General features: G+C 40.4%; 1 protein-coding gene and 1 non-coding gene across 2 annotated transcripts in view; both read left to right on the plus strand.

Annotated features, from left to right (window-relative positions):
- The first annotated feature begins 6,469 nt into the window (after positions 1-6,469).
- Positions 6,470-6,588, plus strand: LOC111746812. The gene has a single exon (XR_002783269.1). It is a non-coding gene; the product is annotated as a 5S ribosomal RNA (ribosomal RNA).
- A 3,937-nt stretch (positions 6,589-10,525) lies between these two features.
- TET1 (tet methylcytosine dioxygenase 1) overlaps positions 10,526-13,325 on the plus strand; it is a 105,258-nt gene continuing 102,458 nt past the window's right edge. Inside the window, exon 1 of the mRNA XM_011372145.2 lies at positions 10,526-10,912. The gene's annotated coding sequence lies outside the window, so the exon portion shown is untranslated. The remainder of the gene's footprint in view (positions 10,913-13,325) is intronic.

Consider the following 13,325-nt stretch of genomic DNA (forward strand, 5'->3'; position numbering starts at 1 on the left):
GGATTTAAGACCTGAATATAAGACCTGAAACAATAAAATGCATAGAAGAAAACATAGGAACTAAACTCAAGGACCTTGGACTTAAAGAGGATTTTATGAATTTGACCTCAAAGGTAAGGGAAGTAAAAGCAAAAATAAATGATTGGGGCTACATCAAACTAAAAAGCTTCTGCTCAGCAAAAGAAATCATCATTAAAGTAAAGACACAACCATCTGAATGGGGAAATATATTTGCAAAAAACACCTCCGATAGGGCCTAAAATCCAAAATATACAAAGAACTCATACACCTTAATAACAACAAAAAAACAAAAGATCCAATCAAAAAATGGGCAGAGGACCTGAACAGACACTTCTTCCTAAAGGACATACAAATGGCCAACAAATATATGAAAAGATGCTCAACATCGCTAGCTATTAGGGAAATGCAAATCAAAACCAAATGAGATACCATCTCACACCTGTTAGAATGGCTATAATCAACAGGACAAGTAATAACAAATGTTGGAAAGGCTATGGAGAAAAAGGAACCCTCATCCACTGCTGGTGGGACTACAAATTGGTACAGCCACTATGGAAAACAGTATGGACATTCCTCAAAAAAAACTAAATATTGATCTACCATACGATCCAGCAATCCCTCTACTGAGTATTTACCCTGAAGACTTTAAAACTCATATCCAAAAAGATATCCAAACACCAATGTTCATAGTATCATTCATGGTGGCCAGGACGTGGAAGCAACGGAAGTGTCCTACGATAGATGACTGACTAAAAAAGCTGTGGTACATATACACAATGGAATATTACTCAGCCATAGGCAGAGACAAAATACTGCCATTTGCGACAAAATGGATGGACCTCGGGATAATCATGCTAAGTGAAATAAGCCAGACAGAAAAAGTTGAAAATCACATGATATCACTTATATGTGGGATATAAACCTAAAAGCAACAAATGAACAGGACAAACAAACAGAGACTCAGGGACATGGACAATATACTGGTGCTTATCAGAGGGTAGGAGGGAGGGAGGAGGTAGACAGAGTAAAGCGGATCAAATATGTGGTGACAGAAAGAAATCTAACTATGGGAGATGAACATACAATGTAAATATGTGTGTGCTTTACTGTTAAAGTGTACAGCTCAAACTTATTGGATTCTGTTAACCAATGTCACCATAAAATAATTAATTAATTAAAAATAAATAAATAAATAAAATTCACGTTACTTTAAAATAAATAAATAACTAAATATTGTCATGGACCTTAGCTATCTTCAAGTCTTCTATTAGTCTCTTTTAGACCACAGATTTTTAACTTTTATTTACTTATATTTATCATGAATAAGCATCATATATCACAGGTGCTTCATTAATTTCAATAACTCTGTAGTCATATATAAATTACCCCATATATAACATAGAATAGTTCTTTTAGTAGAGAACTTATCCATAGACAGAATTTAAAATATTTTAGATGCTATACAACTTCATGGGAAATTGAACATCTCATTTCCTCCTATGTGTATAAAGTATGGCATTTTAGTGTATCAGAAGAAATGCCATAACAATTTCTAAAATGATACACAAGAAACTGTCAGCAGTGATTACCTCTCAGAAATGAGATGGATAAAGGATGGAGGAATTGTGCCTTTCACTTTTCATTGCACACTTTTATATAGTTGGATTTTTTTAAAAGCAGACTCTGGTTATATTTTTGAGTATACATAATTAGATCTTAAAAAATTGAATGAGATAAGCACAATTGTTACTATTTTTGAATCTAAAAATAATATTAGATATTCCTAAGTTGTGACATCAGATTTCCATGGCTAGCGTGCAAAAGGCAGGTGTAAAGTTTGTGAACATGAGGTAAAGGTTAATCAGGAAAGCAGGGATTTTAGAAAATCACTTCATGTTTCTCTTTTATTTTGGCTTTAGTAATCTGGTATTTTTAAAAATGAAAACTGACATTTTCTGGTTAAGTCTTTTTATAGTTCATGAAATCTGTACATTAAAATTTTAACTGTCTACTTCTCTGCTTAGTAGATAAGTTATGATAAGGACTTACTAAGTATCTGATCTTCAATTTCTTTTGGGGAGGTGGAATCCCCTATATTATTTACTTATTTTATTTTGTATATTTATTTAAACATTTTTTATTTTTCAATTACAGTTGACATTCAAATTATATTAGTTTCAGGTGTATAGCATAGTGGTCAGATATTTATGTAGCTTACAAAGTGATCCCCGTAGCAAGTCTAGTACCCACCTTACAGCATGCATAGTTATTACACTATTATTGACCATATTCTCTATGCTGTACTTTACATTCTCATAACTATTTCATAACTGCCAATTTGTACTTCTTAATTTCTTCACTCTTTCCTCCCAGCTTCACAACCCCCCTTCCATCTGACAACCATCAGTTGGTTCTCTGTATCTATGAGTCTATTTCTGTCTTTGTTTATTTCGTTTTTTAAATTCCACAAATAAGTGAAATCATATGGTATTTGTCTTTCTCTGACTTATTTCACTTAGCATAATCCCCTCTAGGTCCATCCATATTGTCGCAAATGGTAAGATCACACTCTTTTTTTTATGGCTGATTTATATTTCGTTGTATACATGTACCACATCTTATTTATTCAATAATCTATTAATGGACACTTAGTTGCTTCCATATCTTGGCTATTTTAAATAATGCTGCAATTCAATGAACACAAGAAAGTAGATAGCCTTTCAAATTAGTGCTCTGAATTTCTTTGGATAAATGCCCAGAAGTAGGATTGCTGATAGTTCTATGTTTAATTTTTTTACCTTCAGTTTCTAGTCTGTAAAATATGAGTGATCCTTCCTCCCAGACATAAGGTGAATATCAAATAAGATCGTTTAAGCATAGTATCTACCACTGTGCTCAGCACATAATAGGTACTATATTTCTCTCTCTTCCTTAGTATGTGCATTACTACACCTGCAGAAAAGATTATTATTTATTCAGTTAGTAAACATATACTGTCTACCTACCATATGCCAAGCATTATGCTAGGTGGTCAAGATACAAAAATGAATAAGATAAAATTCTTTAAAAAGCTTTTGTAAGAGAGCAAGCAACTACAGAAAAGTAAGTACAATTTGTCAGTTATTTCTCCTATGTTAAGGGTATGCATGGAGTACTGTAAGGAACAAAGAGAGAAGAAACCATTTCCATGGAAGGGGTGAGGAGTTTAGAAAAAGCTTGAGACTTCAGCTGGGCCTTAAAATATAAGTAAGAGTTTTCCAGGCAGTTATAAGAGAAAGAATATTTCAGAAGAGGAACTGCATCATCTCAATGTGGTTGCAATTAGATGTAGCAATGACCTAGAAATTATTTAGGAGAATGACCTAATTTATTCTTTCATTTGTTCATAGGTATTTCTTGCTCAGAGATACAACAGTAAAAATAATAATAATAATAATAACTTGGTCCCAACCCTTCAGGAAGCTTGTACTCTAGTGGGAAAGACAAATCTTAATCAAATAATCACAGAAATTCATGTAAAATTGAAACTTTGTAAGTACTTCTGAGAGGAGGCTTAGTACATGATGATATAAGACCATAAAATAGGTATTTGACCTAACAAAAAGGTTAGAGAAGTCTCTTCTAAGAAGTGGTGCTTGAACCCAGAGGTGAAGGGTGACTAGAACTTAACTGAGAAAAAGAGAAGGAAAAATCATTCAAGGAAAAGTAAACAGAGCCTATGGTAGGAGAGCTCAGTGTCTTCGAGGGTGTGATCACCACCTTGAATGCATTACCACACTCTGACCTTCAAGTTTTGAGAATTTAGATGCCTTCCAGAGATCAGGCAGGTCACTTACATTGTCAAATGTGTAAGGCAATAAAGGGGGCTACTAGATTGGAGAACTGCAGAAGTCTTTTCCTGCCTAAAATGAAACTTGTTGGCAAATGAAATTTACTGGCTTACAAGAAAAGAATTTTTGGTTTGCATACACAGAAGAAAGCCACTGTGACTGGAGTGGGAAGAACTAGGAGGTTTGTGACACAAGATGAGATACATAGGTCAAGCCTTATAGCCACAGGTAGTCCCTGTAGTAGTCTTGTCATTTTCCTAAAAGCAACATGAAACCAAAGTGTTAAGCTGTGGTTGATATGGTCAGGTATATGTTTCAAAAAGATCATTCTGCCCATGGCTTGGATAATGGAATAGGGACAAAAGTGGACATAAGTAGACTATTGTAAAATGTGGTTTTTAGTCTAAAGTAAAAGCCATGAAAATAGAAAGAAGTGAATGAATTTGAGATACATTGAAGTGATAAAATGGATGAGACTTGGTGATAGGTTCAATAAGGGGGAAAGGAAGATGTCAAGGATAATCCTTAGGTTCTTAGTTAACATAACAGGATGAATTCATTGAGGGAGGGATCTCTGGGAGAATATCAATTTGTTGTTGGTTTAGAGTGAGGTGGAAGGACAGGGGAAAGGATGAGTTTCTTGGTTGGGACATATTGAGTATGCACAGGCCTTGGAGACATCTGAGAGGAGATATTATAGAACTGAATATGTAAGGAGCTGCCTGGGCTGAAGGTGCTATATAACATTAATAAGTCAAGGCTGAGGAGAAAGAGCATGAGAACCTAGAAGTCACCCTGAGTTACTGCAACACTAGCTAGTTAGAGAATGATGAGCTGGCAAAGGAAACAGAGAAGGAATGGCTAGAGATGTAAGAGATAAAACAAAAGTTATAGAAGCCAATGAAAAAGAGTGTTTTAAGAATAATGAAGTATTGGAAATGCTGAGTTTAAAAGGTCTATGTAGTTGAAATAGTATGGAGCTCAAAAATGAGATTTAGGCTAGAGAGATAAACTTGGAAGTTTGGGGCATTTAAGTTGCAACTTAAGCCATGTTTATTTAGAGAAGAGAGTATAATGTGTAAAGATGGTATTCAATCAAAAGTAGGAATTATTATTCACACACTTGAACAACAATAACACTATTGGATTTACTTAGTGTTTTTCTTTTAGAGAAAACGCTTTGGATATATTATCCCATTCCTTCTTTCAGTCAATATTTGGCCTGTCGGCAATATTTATTGAGGGTCTTACAGTATAAAGTACTATAGAAAGATGAGATACAAAAGAAATAGAAGGTATGAATGTTACCCTGAAGCTTTCAGGTAGTTGGGGAAATAAAATGTTGACATATGCAATATGGACAATGTCAAAATTACATATTGATGAGTACAAATTAATAACGTTCGACACTATTCTTCATGAACACTGAGGAGGGGTGATAATTCAGAGGTTATCTATGTTTGGTGGGATTGTTCAAGAACAATTTCCTAGAGGAACTGAGTTATTAGTGCATTTTAAATAATAGAATTCTAGAGTTGGTAAAGACCTTAGAAATCTTTAAGGCAACGACAAATATTTTTTAAATTCTTCTTAAACATAAGGTAAGAAGATTGGAAAGGGACACACAGGGCCCCTGTTTGGGCCTGTAGTAGGTGCTTTACATTTGCTGTCATGTTTAAAGTTTTGTGATACTGTGAAGTTCATCAAGAAATTAGCCTCACTTGTGCAAACACATAGAATTGCATAACTGCAGTTATAGACCTTAGTTAGGACCTCAGAGAGGCATTCAACGAAAATTTCTTGAGTTATTGGGTATCCGCTAAGTGCCAAGTTCTGAGCTAAACACTGGGAATGTAAAAATGAAAAATACGCCCTTTGAGAGACATACAATTTGTTAACTGGAATAGAGTGTGAAAAGTGCTATGACAGAGACATGGGAATGCTGCAGAATTTTGCGTGGGTAATTACTTGAGGCTTCACAGACAAGGAGCTCTGTGAGGTAGGTTTTGAGGAATGAGGATATTTTCCAGGTTAACAAGAATGAGAGTAACGTAGAGGAAAGAGATGACAGAACAAGAGGGAGGACATTCCAGGTAGACTTGTATCTGTCCCAACCTTTTCATCCCCTGTTCATAAAGCCAGAGAAAATGTTTGTTAGCAGAGACTCACCAGGTAATTTAAATAGCTTTAAATGAATTCTAAGTAAGGAGGAAGAAAATGTCCAAAAATAATTTAGTCAGTTGTTTTTAAAGTGCCTACTGTGTAGAAGTTATCATTTGTGACATAAAAAGAAACATCAGAGTGGGGAAGACCCCAGCATTTCTCAGGTGAAAGTAAAAGGAAAACAGATCACAAACACAGCACACGGCTTTGGAGGTTAGAGATAATGGGCTGGAGATACAGAGCAAAAAAATATTCAGGGCTGGAAATTCAGCCTTGGAAGTCTTCTCCTGGACCAGGAGGCCTGAAATGCTTGCAGTGCCAAAGGGCTCTGAAGAAGGGAGCAGGCAGAGGGAGAAGAAGGTGAAGACATTCTGGTTAGATGTATAAAAAAGGGAACCAAGATAGCCTATAGGTGTCACAGAATTCCAGGGAGGAGGCATTTCAAGATGTGAGGAGTTTACGGCCATGCCACCCTGAAAATGCCCGATCTTGTCTGATCTCAGAAGCTAAGCAGGGTCGGGCCTGGTTAGTACTTGGATGGGAGACCACCTAGGAAGACCAGGTGCTGTAGGCTTAAAAAAAAAAGAATAAAGCTATGTTGTGAATGTAACCTCAGGAGAGTGGGTTCATGGATGCAGGAATAAATAAATGTTATAGGAACAAGAGATAGCAAGAAATAGAATTTCTCATGGAGAGAAATAGGAGTAAAGTTAAATGGGAGAACAAGTTCAAGCAAATGGATCACCTAGGCTTGAAAGACCTGTAGACAACAGGGAAGAAGGAGCTAATGAAGAGACTAAAGATGCTAGAAGTAAAAACTGCTTAAATAAAATAACATGGAGATGGTGGGCTCAAGGGCACAAGTTAATGGGTAGCTATATAACAGGGAAGAAACTTCAGGTAAAGAAGGACTGCTGAGGAAGGGTGGGAAAAGTAAATAAGAAATCTATTGCTTGAGGGTCTCTCTTGATAGCCTCTTTGTGGGTAGCTTTGGAGGTGAGCAAAATGAAGACTTAAAACTGGTCCCATGAAAGGAAGAGGCTAAAAAGCTCCCAAAGTAGGGATTGCTGAGGAGCAATAAAGACCTCAGGCAAAAACTAACTAACTAACTAACTAACTAACTAACTAACTAACTAACAAAACACAAGACCTCAGATAGACTCAGGTCTTAAGATTTTGAAGCTGGCTAAGGCTCCAACAGAATTCTGCTGCTTGTAAGCAGTAGAGAAAATGGATAATGTGGTTTAGAGGTCAAGTGGGGGTATGTCCAGGTTGAGTTGGGGAGAGGTTAAGAAGACGATTGAATTAGTAGATTGGAAAGGTTACCATTGAAGTTTCTAGACAAGGCATACATGAAGAAAATGGTTTAATTCTGTCATAGGGAGGGAGTTTGCACCAAAACAGACTCACTTTGACCACACACTCAAATAGTTCTTGCTTTGGGATCTGCTCCTTTTGGAAGCTGACTATAATATAAAAGATTTTGTTTCATCTCTTAATTAGAATGTATTTTTATACTCTGCAGTCACTGTGAAAACATGCTAATTTTTCTACTTCCTTCCTAAATGAATTCTGACAATCCCAATTTTTTTCCTCTTCAGAACCTCTCTTTGATTTCCTCTCTCTTCTACCTCCACTGAGGTGTCTCTTGGTTTGTACCTACCATATATTGTATGTACCCTATGAATTCTTGACAATCTTCGAATTCATTTTAGAAACTTGAGTGAGAACAAGGTTTTACGTTTGTATGTCAGTAAATTGACCAGTAAATGTCAATTCCTGCAAACATGCTCAGTGCAAATTGTCTGGTAATTTCCTTTGGGTCTCTTTTACTTTAAGTGTTTCTTGCTTTCTTGGACTCCTAGCAGAATTGACAGCATCAGATCTTTTCCAATGCTAAACGATTACTGCAGATTGATTTTACCCAGCCTTCCCTGTTATCTCCCAGGACCATGTAGATTGTGCTGTGCCAGACCATCATGGAACAATGAACTCTTTCCTACATACTAATATGTCATCTGTCTGTCTGTCTATCTATCTATCCCTGATATCTTTATTGAGAATAATGAGTCTGTCTTCTTCAGTTGTTGTACCATTCATATTGCCAAAGTGTATAAAAGTTTCTCACCAACACTTAGTATTGCAAAAATTTTTAATGTTTGCCAATGGAGGTTATATTCTTTAGGAAAGAAACTGTGTGTGTGTGTGATGTGTGTGTGTGTGTGTGTGTTATATTTCTTCCTATGGCAGAGCTCAAGGTGATTAACAAGCAGGAAAGCTAAGATGAAATTAGAGTTATGTGCATAGGAAGTTAGATAAGCACAGTTCCTATATCCATATTATGTGTATTTTCACATCTCTTTTCTAGAGAGGTGATTGGAAATAGGACAGAAATTCTTGCTTTATTATTAAGGAAGTAGTTGTAAGGATAGTGGGCAATTGCTTAAACATTTATTCTTTGATACTGTATTCTTTGATACTGAAGTCTAGAAAGAATTACACTTTCTTTTCTTCTCCTTGAGTAGACACCTCATGTTATTGTTTAGTTTCCTGTGACTTGTTTAACTCTTTCATTTCTATTATAAATATCAGACCTCTTTTCTGATAGGTTCAAATGGACCTGATGTTGCTAGATGCTATGTTTAAGACTTAGATACCAAGACAGTTGCATGCTGATGACTCTCAAATTTGTTTTTCCAAGCTAAACCTCTTTTTCAAACTCAAAATTGTCCCAGAATTGACCAGTGGGAGCAATTTATCCTTTTTTTTGAATGAGCATTTATTTAGACAGTTTCTAATTTTTTTACTGCTGTGAAACAAAGTGAAATAGTTGTGTTGCCACAGCACAATCACACCTTCAGGGCCTCTGCCTGTGCTCTTTCCTATGGATAAAATCTCCCCAGCTTCCTCTACTTCTTTCGAATCAACTTAATGAGCTGATTGCTGTATTTAAAATTGCAACCTTCCCCCTTCTCTGCTTTTTCCCCTCTCCCTCTGACTGTCACAATTTGACACACTTTGTATATTCTGCTTATTTGCCTTTTTAAATTTTCTGCCACCTCACTCCCTCCCACTCCATGATTGAACACAAACTCCCCAAGTGCAGAGGTTTCATTTTGCTCACTGCTGTTTCTCCAAAGTTTAGAACAGTGCCTGGCACATAACACGGGCTCAACTAACATTTATGGAAAGAAGAGAATGAGTGTGCCGTGGATGGTTTTCTGAGTCTGTGTGGGATATTCCCATTTTGATACATTTAAAGTTAATAATTTCAATTAATTGACAAAAGCCAGAATATTGCTACTTCATGATAGTCTGTTTCCTTTTGTTCTTTATGAAAATAAAGTTCTGACTGAAATTTTTCCAACATTCTTTTCATCTAGGTCCAAGGAGATTGTTTCGGACAAGGTATTCACAATTAGGCTTTTGGAACATTGACTGAGAAGACTTCATTTCTGCAGATAGGACTGACCAGTAATTCCACATTTCTGTCTTTTTCTAACCAAGGTATTTATCTGATTGTAGCACTGAAAACACACAGTGCAGTCATTAGTTTCTGCTTGCAAACCTGGAATGTGTGTTCCTCCTGGGTAGGAGGCAAATTTTATTCAATGCCTGGTTCCTAGCTCAAAAATAAATTTGACTGAAAGCAAGAAAGCTTGAAAATTTAGGATCTTTTTCAAAAGGACAATCTAGTTATGCTTCTTAAATCAAGTATAACAATGAATAATTACTTGCAGAATGGGAGTAGAATGGTGTGGAAGGCAATGATAGAATGACTCTTTTTCTTCAGTTGAAGTTTGACCTAAGAGGAATGATAGCTCCATGAACAAAATTTTCCTTACCGGTGTGACCCCATTAAAGATCTGGATTTCCTCTGTGTCATGACTGACTGCTGGAAGAAGAAAGCCATCAAACACTTACGGAGAAATTCAGATGCTCCGGTCTTAATTTTGGCATAATGCCACTGGCTATTCTTCCTAATGCTGACAACTTACTTCTTCCTGTGCCTTATTTTTCATCCGTAAAATAAGACCACCGTCAAAGTGCAGGGGCAAATAACTAACAAAAATGTTATGATGACCTTTGCAGACGTCAAGCGCTGAGTCAAGGGAACGCAACTCTCTTCTGGCATCTGCTAGTGACCCAGATATGGCTCAATGGTGTCATCTCTGACTTGGCACCTCCTTATGTATCTATGAATATTCAATTTAGAGACCCTAAAACTTTTCTCTCAGCCCGAGAACCCCTTGGATAAAAGATAATGACAAGAAAATCTTGACACTTGTCTCTCTCCCCAGTACTTTCCTTTGACCTCAAAAAAAAAAAAAAAATGTTGGGAGAGAGGAGAGGGCGAAGGGGAGGGGTAAAGGGTAAGGTAAGGGGGAAGGGTCCAGAGGGGAGTCCAGCTCCAGTTTGGGGAAATCCAGCTCGCGTTTTGCCTCTCGCTCAGTGGTGTAGGGTCCAGCGAAGGCAGAGCCCCAGCTTCACTCCCTAAGGTCTGTCCTGGGGAGACACTGCTGCTCCGGGGGGCTGACCTGGCGGGGAGCGGCAGCGCAATCCGCTCCGGCGCCGCTTTGTGCGCGCAGCCGCTGGCCTCTCTGCTCCCCGGTCTGCCCCCCGGGACGCCCCCCCTGCCGCACCCCAGTCATGCAACTCTACCTGCTTCTCCACTGTGGACCTTTGGGAAGCAGCCACTCACCGCGGGAGCTCGGGCCCTAACCGCTCCAGGAGCCGGTAGGTGTCCGCCCGGAGCCAGCCCGCGACCCTCGCTCGGGCTGGAGCCACGGGCTCCGAAGTTGTGGGGACCAGCGCGAGTTGGAAAGTTTGCCCGAGGGCTGGTGCAGGCTTGGAGCTGGAGGAACGCGCGCTGTCTTCGGAGCCTGAGCGGGCCACTGGTGAGTTGGGGCCGGGGCAGAGGAGAGGGGCGCCGGGACCCCCACGCGGAGGCCGGAAGGGAGTGCGAGGGGCGGCGCTCTGCTTGGGCTGGACGTGGGCCGGGTCTCGGCGTCCGCGGGTCCTCTGGGATGCGCAGGGGTGGGCCCGCTCCCTGCGGCGACCCCCCGCCCCGGGCCGCTTAAAGCTCTTTTGTTGCGGGTGGGAAACAATGCCCCCAGCCGGAGGACAAGGCCTCTTGCCCCCAAGGCCCCTTGCCCCCAAGGCCCCTTGCCCCCAAGGCCTGGCTGCTGGGCCGGGTGGGGGAAGCGAAGGCGCCTCAGGCTAGGACCCCGAGCTCCGCTGGAAGCCGGGCTGGAATGGGAAAGGGCAAGTGTGGCCTGGAGGAATGGCACTGGCGATAGAGGTGCCTCTTAGGAGATTCAGAGGTCGCGGCGCCTCGGGGTGAGGAGAGGGAAGAGTTAGGGCAAGTTGCGGCGGGGGAGGAGTCCGGGCTGTTCCATGCTTAAGCGTACCCCCAAATAAGTTTTCTCCCTCCCTCATGCTGATAGAGGAGACAGGTTCGTTGGGAAAATATTTTGGCGATTGCATCCCTCAGCATTTCGGAGAAGGGGCTTCAAGGATGAAACTTTTGGAGTGGAGGTAGTAGAGGAGTCCGGCCAGAGGCTGACATAGAGTTCTATGGATCCGGGAAGAAGGGAGTAGGGAACTGAATTAGTGTTCTGTCAAAATGGCTTTTAAAAAACTCTTAAGAGCGCCACTCGGTCGTCGAATGCAGTGGCGTTGTCGCTTCAGTCTCACTCTGGCGTTAACCCAAACAGGCTCAGAGGGCGGGAGGTGCGCAGAGCTGGATGCAAGGACCAGCAGCAGTGCGGCACCTGAGGGGCGGGTGCGGATGGCGGGGGTGGCAGGGACAGCCGCCAGTTTGAGTCGTGACAGGGAAGAGACGGGGCTGGATCCCTCTCCCCCTGTACCTCTTTCTCCTCTCCTCACTTCCTTCCCTCCCTTTCGTCTCTCACCCACCCTCTCAACCGATTTAGTTTCTAGAACGTCTGTGTGCAGTCTTATAATTCTGCAGAAAGTGGTCAGGAAGTTGCTGGCCGGCTCCAGTAACTTTTCCACGTGCATGGGGAACCCAAGTTGGGCATTCCTGAGCCAATAAAAATTAATGTATCATCAAGAGAACAAATGTTGCTTGAACTAGGAGGTTTCCCCCCGGCCCCCAACTCGTCCTCCTTCCAAATTAACTATCTTGCATAGGTCACTCTTGTGCCGCCACCTCTCCTCCCAGATTCCACCCTCACAAAATGAGCTGCATAATCCACCATAGTAATGATCAGTTTACGAAGAAATGTTTGAAAAGTGCTTCAAGACCTTGAGCGAAGAAAAGATTAGGTGCACAACCTAGCGGCGGGGTGCGCTGCCGGCAGCACCAGGATGGGTTGAAGGGCGGCGCTCTGGGCAGCAACTGCAGGTCGGCCCTGAACCGAAATGTGCTCATCGTTTACCCCTCCCCCTCCCAACAAAATAAAATAAAACAAAAATGTTGATTGGCTTCCTTAGGCCTCAGGATGTCAAAAAGAATATGAAAAAGGCGCTCGTTAACCAGTGGGGCAAGAGTTATTTGGGGGCATATTAGGAATTTATGACTACAGTTGAACGGGGGTGGGGGGCGGATTTACGCAGATAGGTGCGTAAAAAAGGAAATGTTTGGAGATTAGTCCGTGTTATTTCCAAGAACTAAAGACTTAGCAAACACGATTTGGGGTGTGTTTCCTGATTTTACTGGTATTGCTACACAGGTTAAAAACTGAGTCCCTTTCCTTCTCACTTAAGGGATCTTAGTAAGATCGCTTGTCAACCTCTGACAGTATTTAAAACCATGCTAGGATTTAAATTAAACTTCACAATCAAGATATATGGGTGTTAGCTTACAGTGTCTTTTTTTCCTTGCAAAGATTAATAGCTCAGACTTATAGCTCTGGGACCATCGCTTACCATTTTAATGGGAGTTAGCTTATCGCTCTCAGCTCCGGTATACCAGAACTGATGGGTCGGAGGTTTGGATCACCATGGTCCCTGCCCTTTGTTCCTTTTCTCTTCCTCCAATCTTCTTTATCTGGTTTGTCTCTCCCCTCCCCCACCCTCCTCTTTGCGTCTTCATCTTTCTTTCCCTACACACTTAAATTTCTCTTCCTCCCGCCCCTCTGTTTTTCTGTCTTTGGTCTTTAGTGTTTTGATCCCAGTTGTCTTTTTAATATTCTAGCTTCATTACCATAAATTTCTTCCTTTTCCTCTGTCTTTTGGCCTTTTTCTTTTTAGACATTTTTTTCCTTCTCATGCTTTTCCCTCTTCCCAAATGTGTTTTATGCTTTTCTTGTTTTTAGAGGGTCATTCTATCTCCATTTTAACTTC

Source organism: Pteropus vampyrus, unplaced genomic scaffold, assembly GCF_000151845.1.
Source record: "Pteropus vampyrus isolate Shadow unplaced genomic scaffold, Pvam_2.0 Scaffold202, whole genome shotgun sequence".
In the NCBI taxonomy this organism is placed as follows: Eukaryota; Metazoa; Chordata; class Mammalia; order Chiroptera; family Pteropodidae; genus Pteropus; species Pteropus vampyrus.